This window comes from Telmatherina bonti (assembly GCF_933228915.1).
Source record: "Telmatherina bonti genome assembly, chromosome: 9".
Lineage (NCBI taxonomy): Eukaryota > Metazoa > Chordata > Actinopteri > Atheriniformes > Telmatherinidae > Telmatherina > Telmatherina bonti.
The window spans coordinates 32,436,657-32,448,519 of NC_136627.1; the positions used below are offsets into that span (position 1 = coordinate 32,436,657).

The following is an 11,863-nucleotide window of genomic DNA, read 5'->3' on the forward strand; positions in this document are numbered from 1 at the left end:
AAACCCCGGTCCCAGTAAGCAATTATTCCTGTTCACATCTTTGCCCACTGAGTTCATGCCTCTGCAACAAGTGGCGGACTGTAGCGGCTGATGGTTCATCAGGAGGCTCAGTCTTTCAGCTGAGTCTTGTAATGGCTCAGACTGCTGCCATGAGCTTCACCAGGTTTCCGTAACGTTTGTCACTGGAAGGTGGCTGAAAATGCTACACTGATAATCTGTGAGCAGATCTGGGTCATCCCATCATTTCTCAGACTATTTTATTTCTTGCCACATCAGACACAATCTGCAAAGCTGTTCCCATTCCTGGGACGGTGCACCGGGTTTATCAAGGCTGATGAGAAAAACTAACACATCTTGGACAAGCGATTTTGATCTTCACAATCGAGTTCACTTTCGTTATAATTCCCATTTTCTCCGCCTGACTGGGAGCCACTGATCCACCACGCACCTCTCTAAGTAAAGCCGTTTCCACACGTTAACTCTGCAGACTTTCAGCTCAAACTCCAGACTATTAGGTTCCGTTTTTCTCCACAGTTGTTGTTCACACAGGCTCATCGCAGCGGGGGGGCTTTCTGCTGGGGATGTGCTCTCCTGGCTGGAAATATGAGGAAGGAGGTGCAGGGGAATGCCTGTAGGAAAAGGATTTTTTTTTCTTTGCAACAAACTGAGAATAGGAAGGAGAAACTCAGATGCACGCCATGACAGCAAGTTTTTCTTCATACATTGCCGCAGCACAGCCACTGTAGGTTTATTATAATGCTAATTACTTAAAATGTCACAACAACAGCCTTCATGATGTCGTTCTGTATGTTTTGGCTACACCCCTGTCCATGCATTCAGTCTCACACTCTTCATCGTGCACTCAGAGGGCATCCTGAGAGGAGGAGGAGAGAAGAGGCAGGAAATAATAAACTCCTCCAGCTCCTGGCTCACGCCCCCATCTCACCCCGAGGTCAAAGGTCAGGATGGAGCAGAGGCAGAGGATGAACAGGCAGCGGGTGTCTGGTGGCCCTGGACCAGCCCCCTGAGGTCACCTCAAGCTCTCTGCTCTTGTCACACACATTTCTTTTTATTTACCGTGTTTACACACATTAGCAAACATCACACACCAATCAGGTGCAAATGTGCTTCAAAAATGCGGTAAACTCTTCCAACGCTGGACTGGTTGTGATTAAACGCCTCATCTTTAAGCAACGATCAGTAATTTTTCACACAGGATATTTTGTGTATCTGCTTTGCGTTTCAGGTCCAGGCCCATGTGTGTGCATGCTCATTCATCAGCCTGCAGTTTCTCCTTCGCACGAGTTGCAACAGGCCCTGCACACTGCCCCCATGTCATCAGTGGAAACTATCTTTCTCTGCCGGAATAATGATATATAATTACAATAATAACAACAGTGCTATGACAATGCACAACCAAGCATAGACACATTGGCACATAGAGATGGTAGAATCACCTCCATGTCTCATCAGACTATCTTTTTTTTTTATTCTTTAGTTGTCCCGGCTCACATATCAGTTTGGCACTACGGTTCCGACTGGATGCTCTTGTGTAAACACACACAGCTGCCTATCTGGCCCATCGATCTGGCACGACGAGGAAACACAGGGGCATCATTCCTGCTTCTTATCTGTTTGGCTTTCCAGTGACATCCGCCACCATGAAGCCTCAGCGGAGACAGACTCTGCGAGGATATCTAGTATCCTTTATCACAGACTCTTCCTTATGCTGGCAACACTGGCTTCATACAAAAGGAAAATCCTGCTTCCTCCTGAGCAGGCCAAAGCTTGGAGTGGCCCTTTGTCAAAAGGGAAGCTCCTGTCAGGTAAAGGCTGATGGGTTTGAGAGCTTTCTCCTCATCCTCACTCCTCTGCTTTCCTTCTCAAAAATCCAGACTTGACAGCTAAGCAGAAAAAAAAAATCATGTGCTCCAGATTTATTCTCCGTATGCTAAATCTGATCTTGCTTTTTATCTGCTTTTGTAGTTAAGTTGTAGCTGCATGGATTCTCTCAAGGACGGGCTATAAAGTGAAGAGACAGCTTGCAGAAAAACAAAACTGAAATGTTAAAGGTTGACAAACAGACGTGTGGACTGTTTAAGAAAAATAACAGAAGAAGTCAGTGAGTTCACATGGAAACGTTCCTATTTTCTGAGCGGACGAGCTGATCCGTGCGTCCAGGGAAACGCTGGACTGGCACCTGGTTTAAAAGTGTGAACGCGAGTAAAAGCAACACATTTTTTGTAGCTTTACCAGTCGTGCTTCTTGCACAACCATCTATAACAGAGAAATAACAGTGATGGACAGCACCTTTATTTATCCATTTGGTGAGTAATTCAAAACTCAAACACAGGAACAGAACAATCAATCCCCCTGCAGGACAAGAGAGATCCCTGGTGATGACACAGGAGAAAATAAACAGACTGACAGGCTGCCCTCAGGGAAGGGAAAGGGATCTGAGCTCTGGGGTAGTTAGCACCTGCACTTCTTTTTTTGGCCTCCTCTCTGCATGAACTACTTAAAGCCCCATCTGCCCCCATGTGGAGCAAGCCCATATCCCTGTCGTATTGGGTAAACAGGGACAAAAGCAACGCGGCGAAGCATCAAAGACCTGGAGGGCAGAGGAAGAACAGGTCACAACTGGTGCTGCTGACTGAGGCAGGGGCCTGGCCTCACTGCTTCACAAGACTGCACAGCTGAATGAAAGCAAACATCGTAAGGCAGCTCTCAAGTGTGATAACAGAGGCTTATCCGGACTCTGCTGGCAATCAGTACTACTGAGGTACCAATGCACTGAAAGATTTAGCTCCAACAACAACAACAACAAAAACAAAAAGGACAAATCGCAACAAATACCCAGAAGCGAATAAAGCTTAAAAAAAAAAAAAAAAAGATTTCAACGGAAGGAGATCAGTGGGCTGGAAGGGAAAGAGCAAGTCTTTTCTGGTATGATGGTCTAATCTGACCTGTGCGCTGGAGCTGATTCACATGCTATACCCCAAACCTGTCTGCACTCGCCCCACATCTCACTGACTCTGCCGCGCACACATTCCTCAGCTTCACAGAGAAAGCCAACAACGGACACAAAAAAAGAAGAAAAAGGGACACACACACACTAAAAAAAGAGATGGGAGATCATTCAAAACTGAGCGATGGGAGGCAATGGGGGGAAAGGCAAAAGGAGATGGGGGTGTAGGGAGGTGAAACTTTCAGTGGGAGGTGAAACACTGCCAAGCCCCGATTCCCTTCTCCTCCCTTTTCATTTGGCTCAGAGATCGAGGCGTACAGATAATGGCATCCATGTCTGCCAACACTCCGCTCGGCCCAGAAACTTGGGAAGGGCCTCCCGATAGAAGAGACTCTAAGGGACCATTATGGTCTGGGTGAGTCTGTGGAGGAAGCCCCGGGCCACAGAGAGAAGAGATGAGTGGAAACACTGGGCTTTTGGTATGCTCTAACTCTGCCTGATTAAAGACTGAGATGTTATTAAAAGTGGGACAGACTTAGACAGAGGGGAAGTGAGCTAAAGCAAGATAGAAAGAGGGCGTAATTTGTAATGAGCTGAGGGAATTAGGTGGACAAAGAGAGGTCCTCTTTGTTTTACTACAAGTACTATGGAGAAAATCCTATTCAAGGCGTGTAGCTGCTCCATAATACAGAATGACTGCCTTTGTCTGACCCCAACTTTCCTGCCGAAAGTTAACACAAATCTCCTCGATAAATCACTTAAACTGAGTGCAACTGCATAAGACAAACAAAGTGCATCTTCAGGGATGGTCTGCTCCCTCTGCACATTCATCTGCAGCGCTGATGGACAGAGCATCAGCAGTCCAGAGGGCGCAGGGTGATGAAGAGGCCAAGATGCTCCCAGAGCCTGCTGACGCCAAGATCCTGACTACACTGCAGTGGTGTGGGATCAGACCAGAGGAGGAATGAAAGGAGAGGCCCTCGGGGATCAGACAGTCACATCCCACAAAGCCCTGTTTACCGAGGACACACACCCCCACCTCCTCCCAACAACGCCTCCGTTCACCAAAGCCCGACCCTTCCAAAGTGCCAGGGCCGGGACCTGGGAGACAGCGCTAATTCCACCCTAAGGCTTGTTGGCCGAGGACACAAACAGAGAGCTGAGAATTGAGAGAAAGGGGGGGGGGGGGGGGGGGTAGAAAGGCTGAGACAGAGGGAGAAGAGAGTGAATGGTACAGTATGTAAGAACCATCTTAATTGGCGATTGTTCTGAAATGTCTTGTTTTTCCTGGGAATCTGTGAGGGGTGGCACAGGAGGGCAGGGGGAGGTAAGATTGTTTCCCAAGGTCCTGAACAGCGGGATTAACCACAAGGGTGAAACTCAATAGCAGCCTCGGACACTGGAAAAAGATCCCCGGGTATCAACACCATACAAGGCCACCTTGAGACCTTTTGCAAAGCACATGTAACTAACAACCCTTGTCCATTGTCTGAGCTCTCCAGGCCCTTCCAGCTGATTTCACAGGCCTTTCAGGCCACGGAGGAACATTAACACAGACGAAAAGGTAATTCTGATTGAAAGGAGGAATGCACAAGACAGCCCTGTTGCCTGCAGGGTGTGTTATAACACTGATCTCCAACATATGCCAAGAGTCTGATTCATCCCGGCAAGCGGGAAGGGAGCAGGGATTGTGCAGCCGTGGCACCAGGGCAGGAGGCCACAGACTGACATTCCATATTATCAACCTTTATTAGAGAGATGATGGGAAAACACGTAGATGGGATACAGGAGAGGATGAAATGACCACAACTGTCCAACGCACGAACAAAGCCCATCTTTCCAAGGGGAGTCAAGATAGCATGTGCTTTTAAACACCACTGTGTGGGCATGTAGTGATCTGATCCAGCTGCCCCCCAAATGCTCTCCTCTCAGCGGAGACACTCGTCCCTCCCAAACTCTCCTGGATTCCACTGCTTATGTCTCTATGGCAACAAGCAGCGAAGACGCAGACAACAGTTTCTGCTCAGTCTCTCCCGGATAGCTCCCTGGCTGCCAACCAAAAGGAGTCTAAAACTAAACCATACATTAAATAGTGTAATGTTAACCATGTGCAACAAAAACAAAATGACAGTGTGTCCAAACAGACACTAGCAAGAAGCCGAGTTTTACTGAGTCAGTATTCAAAACCAAGCAGATATAAAGTCGACTGTGCAGCTTTCAGGGTGTTTGCCTCTCTGTTTGTTGCCTGAGAGGCGTGAGAAAGAAAGTACGCATGGAGTTTTCATTCTTCTAGGTGATGAATTGACACTGCAAGTATGATAAAGCGATGACTGTGGATCCACGGGGGGAGGATTTATGTGACAGAAAGCCTCGCCTGCGAAAACCTGAACCCCACGACCAGCCGGCTGAACCAAAACAAACATGTATAAAAAGCTTTAAACATAATTAGTCTTCTTCACCTCTTCCACAAATCTCTTGCAAACAGGCCAGCTGACTTACAAGTCTGAGGGACCTCAAGATAAATATGCATTCCCAAACAGAGTGTGTAAATGCTTTATTTAGTTTGTCTAAATGTTTATCCGTCTCTCCTTGTAGCACTCCTCTCTTGTTTTGCGGCACTCAGATGAACGCAAAACAAACTTCAGGCCACAAATCATCCAAGGCTCCACTCTTGGCTCTTCAAGTGAACTTAGAGATTCTCCAAAATCTTTCAAAACCTGGCTGCTGCTCACTGCAGGATCAGAGATGAGAGGAGTTTATGAAAGGTGAAGTCATGCACTAACGCCACCAAGAAAAGCACGACTTCTAAAGGCCGGCACAAGAGAGGCCGCGGCATTGAGCTTAAGAGCAGGCAATCTTCATCATGGTTTCTGCATGTTTGCTACTGCGTGAGAGCACCACAAAGAGATGCTGATGGTTTATTTTGCCAAATGAAGTCATCCATCACAAGGCAGATATACCGCGAGTATCTCCTTAGATCCGAACAATGCAGGATCGGCCCCGTTTTATCCCTCTGACTTACATTCTTCTCCTCACTTTGAATATCTTGTGTAAATAGGGGGTTCAATTCTTCCCTAAAGGCCCACATCTCGGAGCAAGGAGAGCCCAAAATGGCATCCACGACCGCAGGCCCGGAGGCAGCGGCGGCAGCACCCACACTGCCTTGCGCTCTGATCTGGGAGAAAAACAGCCCTTAAACAAGAAGCCTGTTTGTCAGCTGAAGGGGAGTGCCAGCCACTGGTTCTGCCTTAATATAGTCCTGCTGATCCCTGCGCTGGCTTTTAAACTGCGCACATATTCTGGTTCGCAGAAAACCCACGTCAGATGGGACTTATTGGTTCAAGATTTGAAATAGAAAGCTGCGGCCGCGAGCTGTTTCAAGAGGACACGAGTCTTAGGGGCCCTGTGCTGAGGTGACGGACTGAGGCGGACACATTTAGGAGGGTCACTTACAGGAAGGGAGAGTAAATTAATGTTGCAAAAAGGAAGAAGCAGAGAATGCATGAAAAAGTAAAATCCCCCCGCCTTACATGTTCTTGGCAGTGCGGGTTGTCAGCATCGGTGTGCTTCTTCTCCCTGGAGTGGACGATTCAGTAAGAAAAGTCCACGAAACAAGCGGCAGAACAATCATTCTCATCACGCTTTTGCTCAATAATGACTAAAATCATTCCAGTCCATAATAGATGTTCCATAATAGTCTGGAACGCCACGTATAGAGTTCCTGGGAAGCTTTTTGTTCTCCGTTGTTGACATAATGTAGCTGAAACCTAGAGGCACTCCTTCCAAAAATAAAGGGCCCATAAATGAAGGACAAACTTCACTCCATGTGTCTGAAGCAGATTCACACTGAGTGGACTTCAAATGGCTCTGGACCAGTATTTTGCAGTCTGCTGCAGTCTTTTAGCTCAGCGTTAAGATCTGACCTACATAATATTTTCCTACAGTTAAAAAGTGACTCCTACTGTGTCACAAAAGCTCTTGACCATCTGTTGTTGAGGCATTTTCATCATCCGAAGCTGCCTTTCGAGTGTGGGCTCCCTCAAAGCAGCCGTGTGTGTGTGTGGTATTGGTTTACATTCCCTTATCATATTGAGAACACAAACATATATATTTAGTTGAGGCCTGTATTTCCATTCCATGAGCAGAAAGCAAACCATGTTGGGAGAAGAAGCAGACCTCTTCGCCCTGCCTATCTCCAGCCTGCGCTGCATTTCAGTGGCTGCCTGTAACATCTGTTTCTGCTGCTCTAAAAACTGTTTGTTTGTCTTAACAATTACGCCCCGATGTTTCTCATTTGATTTCTGAAATCTCTTGAAAGTCATTATCCAGTTTCAAGTGCTTCAAGGTTCTGAATTTTTAGAAACTCGATCTGACCATCTGTTGAAAGCCGGTGTATACACGGAGCTACGCTCAGCTCACCTCTGACATTTCAGAAGAGTTGTACCAGAGGAAGCACGCGGCTTATCCCAAACCTCCTGGAGTAACATGCTTGCGTAGCACGGGCGAGTCAGTGCCAAGATGTTTGGATCATCTGTCGACTCAGAGGGGGGAATGGAAGAAGTGGGGAGAGGAGGGCGGTCCCCACTGGGAGAAATATGTGTCGTGAAGTTAAAACGATGACAGTGTGAGTTCAGAGCTGATAAGAAATGCTGCTAATGACAGATTTGCATAAACACGAGCGACACATTCGGCTACTGCTTAAACACGGCTTCAGTTTGTGCGGGAAGGAACCAGAAGGAGGAAAGTAAAGCGGTTTTCATCTGCACTGCAGCTGCAGGGTGCACTCACCAACCTAAGAGTCACAGGAACTCAAACCCCCTCACTCAGACCTGCAACCCCCAGCTCATGGCTGCTGGGTGTTGTCAATCAGCACCCTCTGGTTCTTTGAACATGGGGGCTTCTCTGGCATGCTGCCCAAAACGCTCCTCTGTCCATCTAAAGGAGGCCTGAGGTCGAAGTCTGTCCTCAACCAATGGGAGCTGAAGGTTGCAGAGTAAAGGCCAACTTCAGAAAATGGGAAAAGTGCTGCAGCATGACTCAATCCCTGAGAAATGAGCGTGTCAAGAGTTCAAAACAAGCTAGGTTCGAGTTTGGAAATGCTTGTTTGAAGGGGTCAAACCTCGACAATAAAACAGCCCTCTAAATTCCTCTTTGTTATCCTCATTAGCTGCGGTCAATTTAAAAAAAAAAAAAAAAAAAAAAAAAGAAGAGTGAATATATTGTGAAGATTAAAAATTACCACTCCAACTACAGATTCCCAAAACCATTTCCTTGATCCTTTTGTGGGATAATCTGACAAATCACAGCACAAATCATAAACAAGCGCACCTCGCTGTGATTTAGGGTTCTACTTCATTTCCATGCACGTCAGGGTCAGAGCTGAGGTTTGCCGCCTTGCCTTGGAAAAGGGAGAATGTGGGAGGTGCCCAAAATACACTTTAGTCACCCACTCAGACACACCCTCTCCCACCACAGACAGACTTTCATTCATTTATCCTTTACTAAAATACTTCAACAGATTAAGATAATATAGTTTTCAGTTATTAATCAGCTTCAGATCATAAGAAAACAGTAAAACCCACCAAATGGAGCATCTGTGTCGGGGACGGACCATGCTAGAGGCCAACAAACGAGACACTGTTGGCCACTTTATTATTGACTTTAACTATCTGTCCAACAAAAATAATCAACTGACTGCAAATTTCATTTAAAAAAAACTTCAATATAATGCCAAAACTAGTAAATCTGATCCCCACCATGACCTCAGTTCCTGCTTCTACCTTTAATGAAACCTAAGCTGTTAGTATTCTACTATCATTTGTCATTTTTGGTGTGCATGTGGTTGTGCGCCTTAAAATACGGCATCAGAAAAATCAAGAGAGCCATTATGAGAGCAGGGACTGGTATCATTACACATGCTTACATTCAAATTGCCCACTTAGCATAGTTTTCCTCCAGCAACATGTGTTTATCATTAACAAGCACCCTAATGGCTCAAACATTATTCAAACCCTCTTAATAGCGTGGCTGTACTTTGTGAGGGTCTGTCCGATAAGAGTAAGGCCACTAATGGTTTATTAATTTCACTAATAGCGCTTTGTGAAAAGCCTGTTTTTTAAAAGAAGAATGGCTGAGACTCTGGAAACAACATGCACTGTTATTCTTAAAATGCTCAACTTGCTTCAGCATCAGGCGTAATTTTTACATTTAAATTTCACTTTGTTTGTGAAGTTTCTAACAAAAAAGCTTTGTTTTTGTTATCATTTCCATCCTCTGAAAGTAAGAAAATCTGCCTGCATAAAGCATCTTTCTGCCATGCAGATGAATAAACATCATGCTCGGATGCCAAGGCTTTAGAAAACTAAAGGAAAAGAGCTGCTTGCTCTGAACGCACAGGAAGAAGCTGCCTGCTCAGGCAGCTCTTCACAACAAAACAATACATAAAACACCTGGCTAAAGGAAAATATAATAACTTCCAGAAACAGAGTCTGAATCTAACACAAGGAGCAAAGCTCTGACAGACACTCACCCAATATTTGGCGGCACTGAAAGGATCTGAAAGCCATCGGAAGTGTCTTCTTGTCCCCCAACAGGCGCAACAATGCATGAGCAACCGTTTGAACTTGAAAGTGTTTTATCTGAGAGCGGCCATGTGTGTCCCACTGACTACATGTCACGCATCCGAGAGGGATTCCAGACTTTGTTCCTGCTAACTTGTGAGTGTTGGACTTTCTGAGAGTCTCCCCGTGCAACAGAAGTCACTCTGGCGATAAGGCTGAGCAGGAGATGGAGATAATGACGGAATGACAGAAAGACTTCTGCTCACACTAGAAAATCTCAGTCGATCATCGATTCTTCTTTTTAATTATAATCACGTTACGAAACCCCACACTTAAACAAAATCCTGAACCTGAATGCACACACTGAACTATCAGTGTTTTATTCCACATTTCTGCATCTTTTCTCTCAAGTTTTATCCCATCAGGAACGTGTTCCAGGTCCTCCAACAACAAGCTCTTTCCTTTGTGCAGAGATTTGTGCACTTGCCAGATTCAGAGCAACACTCACATTGATTCACCAACATTTATGACACCCTCCAGGGATTTAACTGAAACAACAAAGGCTTTCTGTCTGTGAAGGAAGGAAAAAAAAAAAAGTCAAATATTAGTCTAAGCCACCATGTTTCTACAGAGTGGTAAATGTGGCTGAAAGTTGGCTCCTCAAGCAGATCTACTGTAAAACAGAAGCAGAACCTTAAAAGAAAGAAACTTTCACATCCACTCAGATCATTTCCAGCTTTTATGAAGGTGACAGTAACGTGTGGAGGGTGAGACATATTTCCCCTTTAAAAAAGAAAAAAGGCAAAGACCAATCCTTTCATCTTTTTAAGCAGAAATGCAGCCGCGGCCTTGTTTTTAATTGGGATGTGGACTGGAGTGGAGCTTCCCTCCAAAGCTGTTTACCAAACAAATATTTAGACTCTCTCTTGGGTTTCATTCATCTACAAGACAAAAAAGTTCAGAAAATGGCTCAATAATAATGCTGCTCTGGGGGAAACTAAGTGAGATCTTATGCAAACTATTGTTAAAAAGCCACCTCTTATGTTTATCAGCCGGAAGATTTTAGTTCAACAAACATGAATCCAAACTGGAGACTCTCACAAACGAGTCTAGAAAATGTTCAGTAATCACTGCTGTCAATGGTAAGAGTCATAATTCTGACATGAAACACATAAAAGTGTGTCTAAGGCTTTAGAATCAGTGTGTTTGATGCATCGTGGCTTCATCCACCGTGTGAAATCCATCCAGGGGCCCCAGCCGCAGCCCCGCGGAGCCGCCGCTGCTTCCCACCTCTCCACAAAGTTAAGCAAACACTGCCATGTTAGAGAAACAGCTCAAACTGGAGCTTTCCGCTGCTTTTAGCCTCATATTTCTTTTGTTATTTCCAGACAAGCCCAAAGCTGGCCTGGACCCGCTTCTCCGAGCCAGCCAGCCACCAGCAGGGACTCCTGCGGTCTTACCTCTCTTCCAGGAGGGGCAAATCTGCGAGACGTCGGGTGAACTAGCAGCAGGACGCATTATTCTGGTGGAAAATCCACGCGAGGCCCTCCATTAGACACGGGCTCAAAGTGCAAAGTGACGGGAGGAAATCATGAACCCAGTCGGAGGAGCGGAGACAGTTTTTCAGACCCGCACAGCAGCGCGAGCTTCGGGGGCCAAGGTGCGCCAACTTCCCCTGGTCTGGACTGGAGCTGCGCTGGTGGACTTCCCTCTGGGGGAGCCTGGAGTCCGGTTGTTGGAGGAAAAACGGAAGGTCCCGTCCTGCTCGCACTCTGAGCCGTTCCTGTAGCTCCTCCGGCTCTACTGCTGCCTCTTCCACACACGCATCTCTGAAGCCAGTGTCGAGTTGCTCAGCAAATCATGGCAGCAGCCAGGCTGCTCGTCAAGCCAGGAATGTCCCAGCCCCACAGCTCCGCGCGGCTCCTGGAGGAGGGAGGGAGGAGCAGGGGGTGTTACCAGCATACTCTGTGCATTGACAAGTTTTACAATCTAACGGGAAAGTAACTTCCTCTTTCTCCTGTCCGCGCGCACGTGCGGACCAGGACGCACGGGCGCACCTGAAAATCAAACATAATGAAATTCAGTCACAGTAAAATTCACCCTTGTCAATTGTAAGTGTTAAGTAAAACATTTTACAAACGTTTAAAATGAGATACAGGAAAAACAAAACGTAGCTCGTTGCACTGTTTACTGATGGAAAACTAACTCATAAGTAATAATCAGCCGATTAATGGATCATTTTCAGCTGAAGATGCCAAGGAGAGACAGCAGTAATGCTGCCCATCAAACAGAGAAGGATTCTATCAAATCTGAAGTTCATCATTCTGCAGCGAGA

At 46.2% G+C, this 11,863-nt stretch overlaps 1 protein-coding gene across 1 annotated transcript in view; it reads right to left on the reverse strand.

Annotated features, from left to right (window-relative positions):
• Positions 1-11,342, reverse strand: part of cdon (cell adhesion associated, oncogene regulated) — a 37,476-nt gene extending 26,134 nt beyond the window's left edge. The window contains exon 1 of the mRNA XM_079246990.1: positions 10,989-11,342. The gene's annotated coding sequence lies outside the window, so the exon portion shown is untranslated. The remainder of the gene's footprint in view (positions 1-10,988) is intronic.
• Between the last annotated feature and the right edge of the window lie 521 nt (positions 11,343-11,863).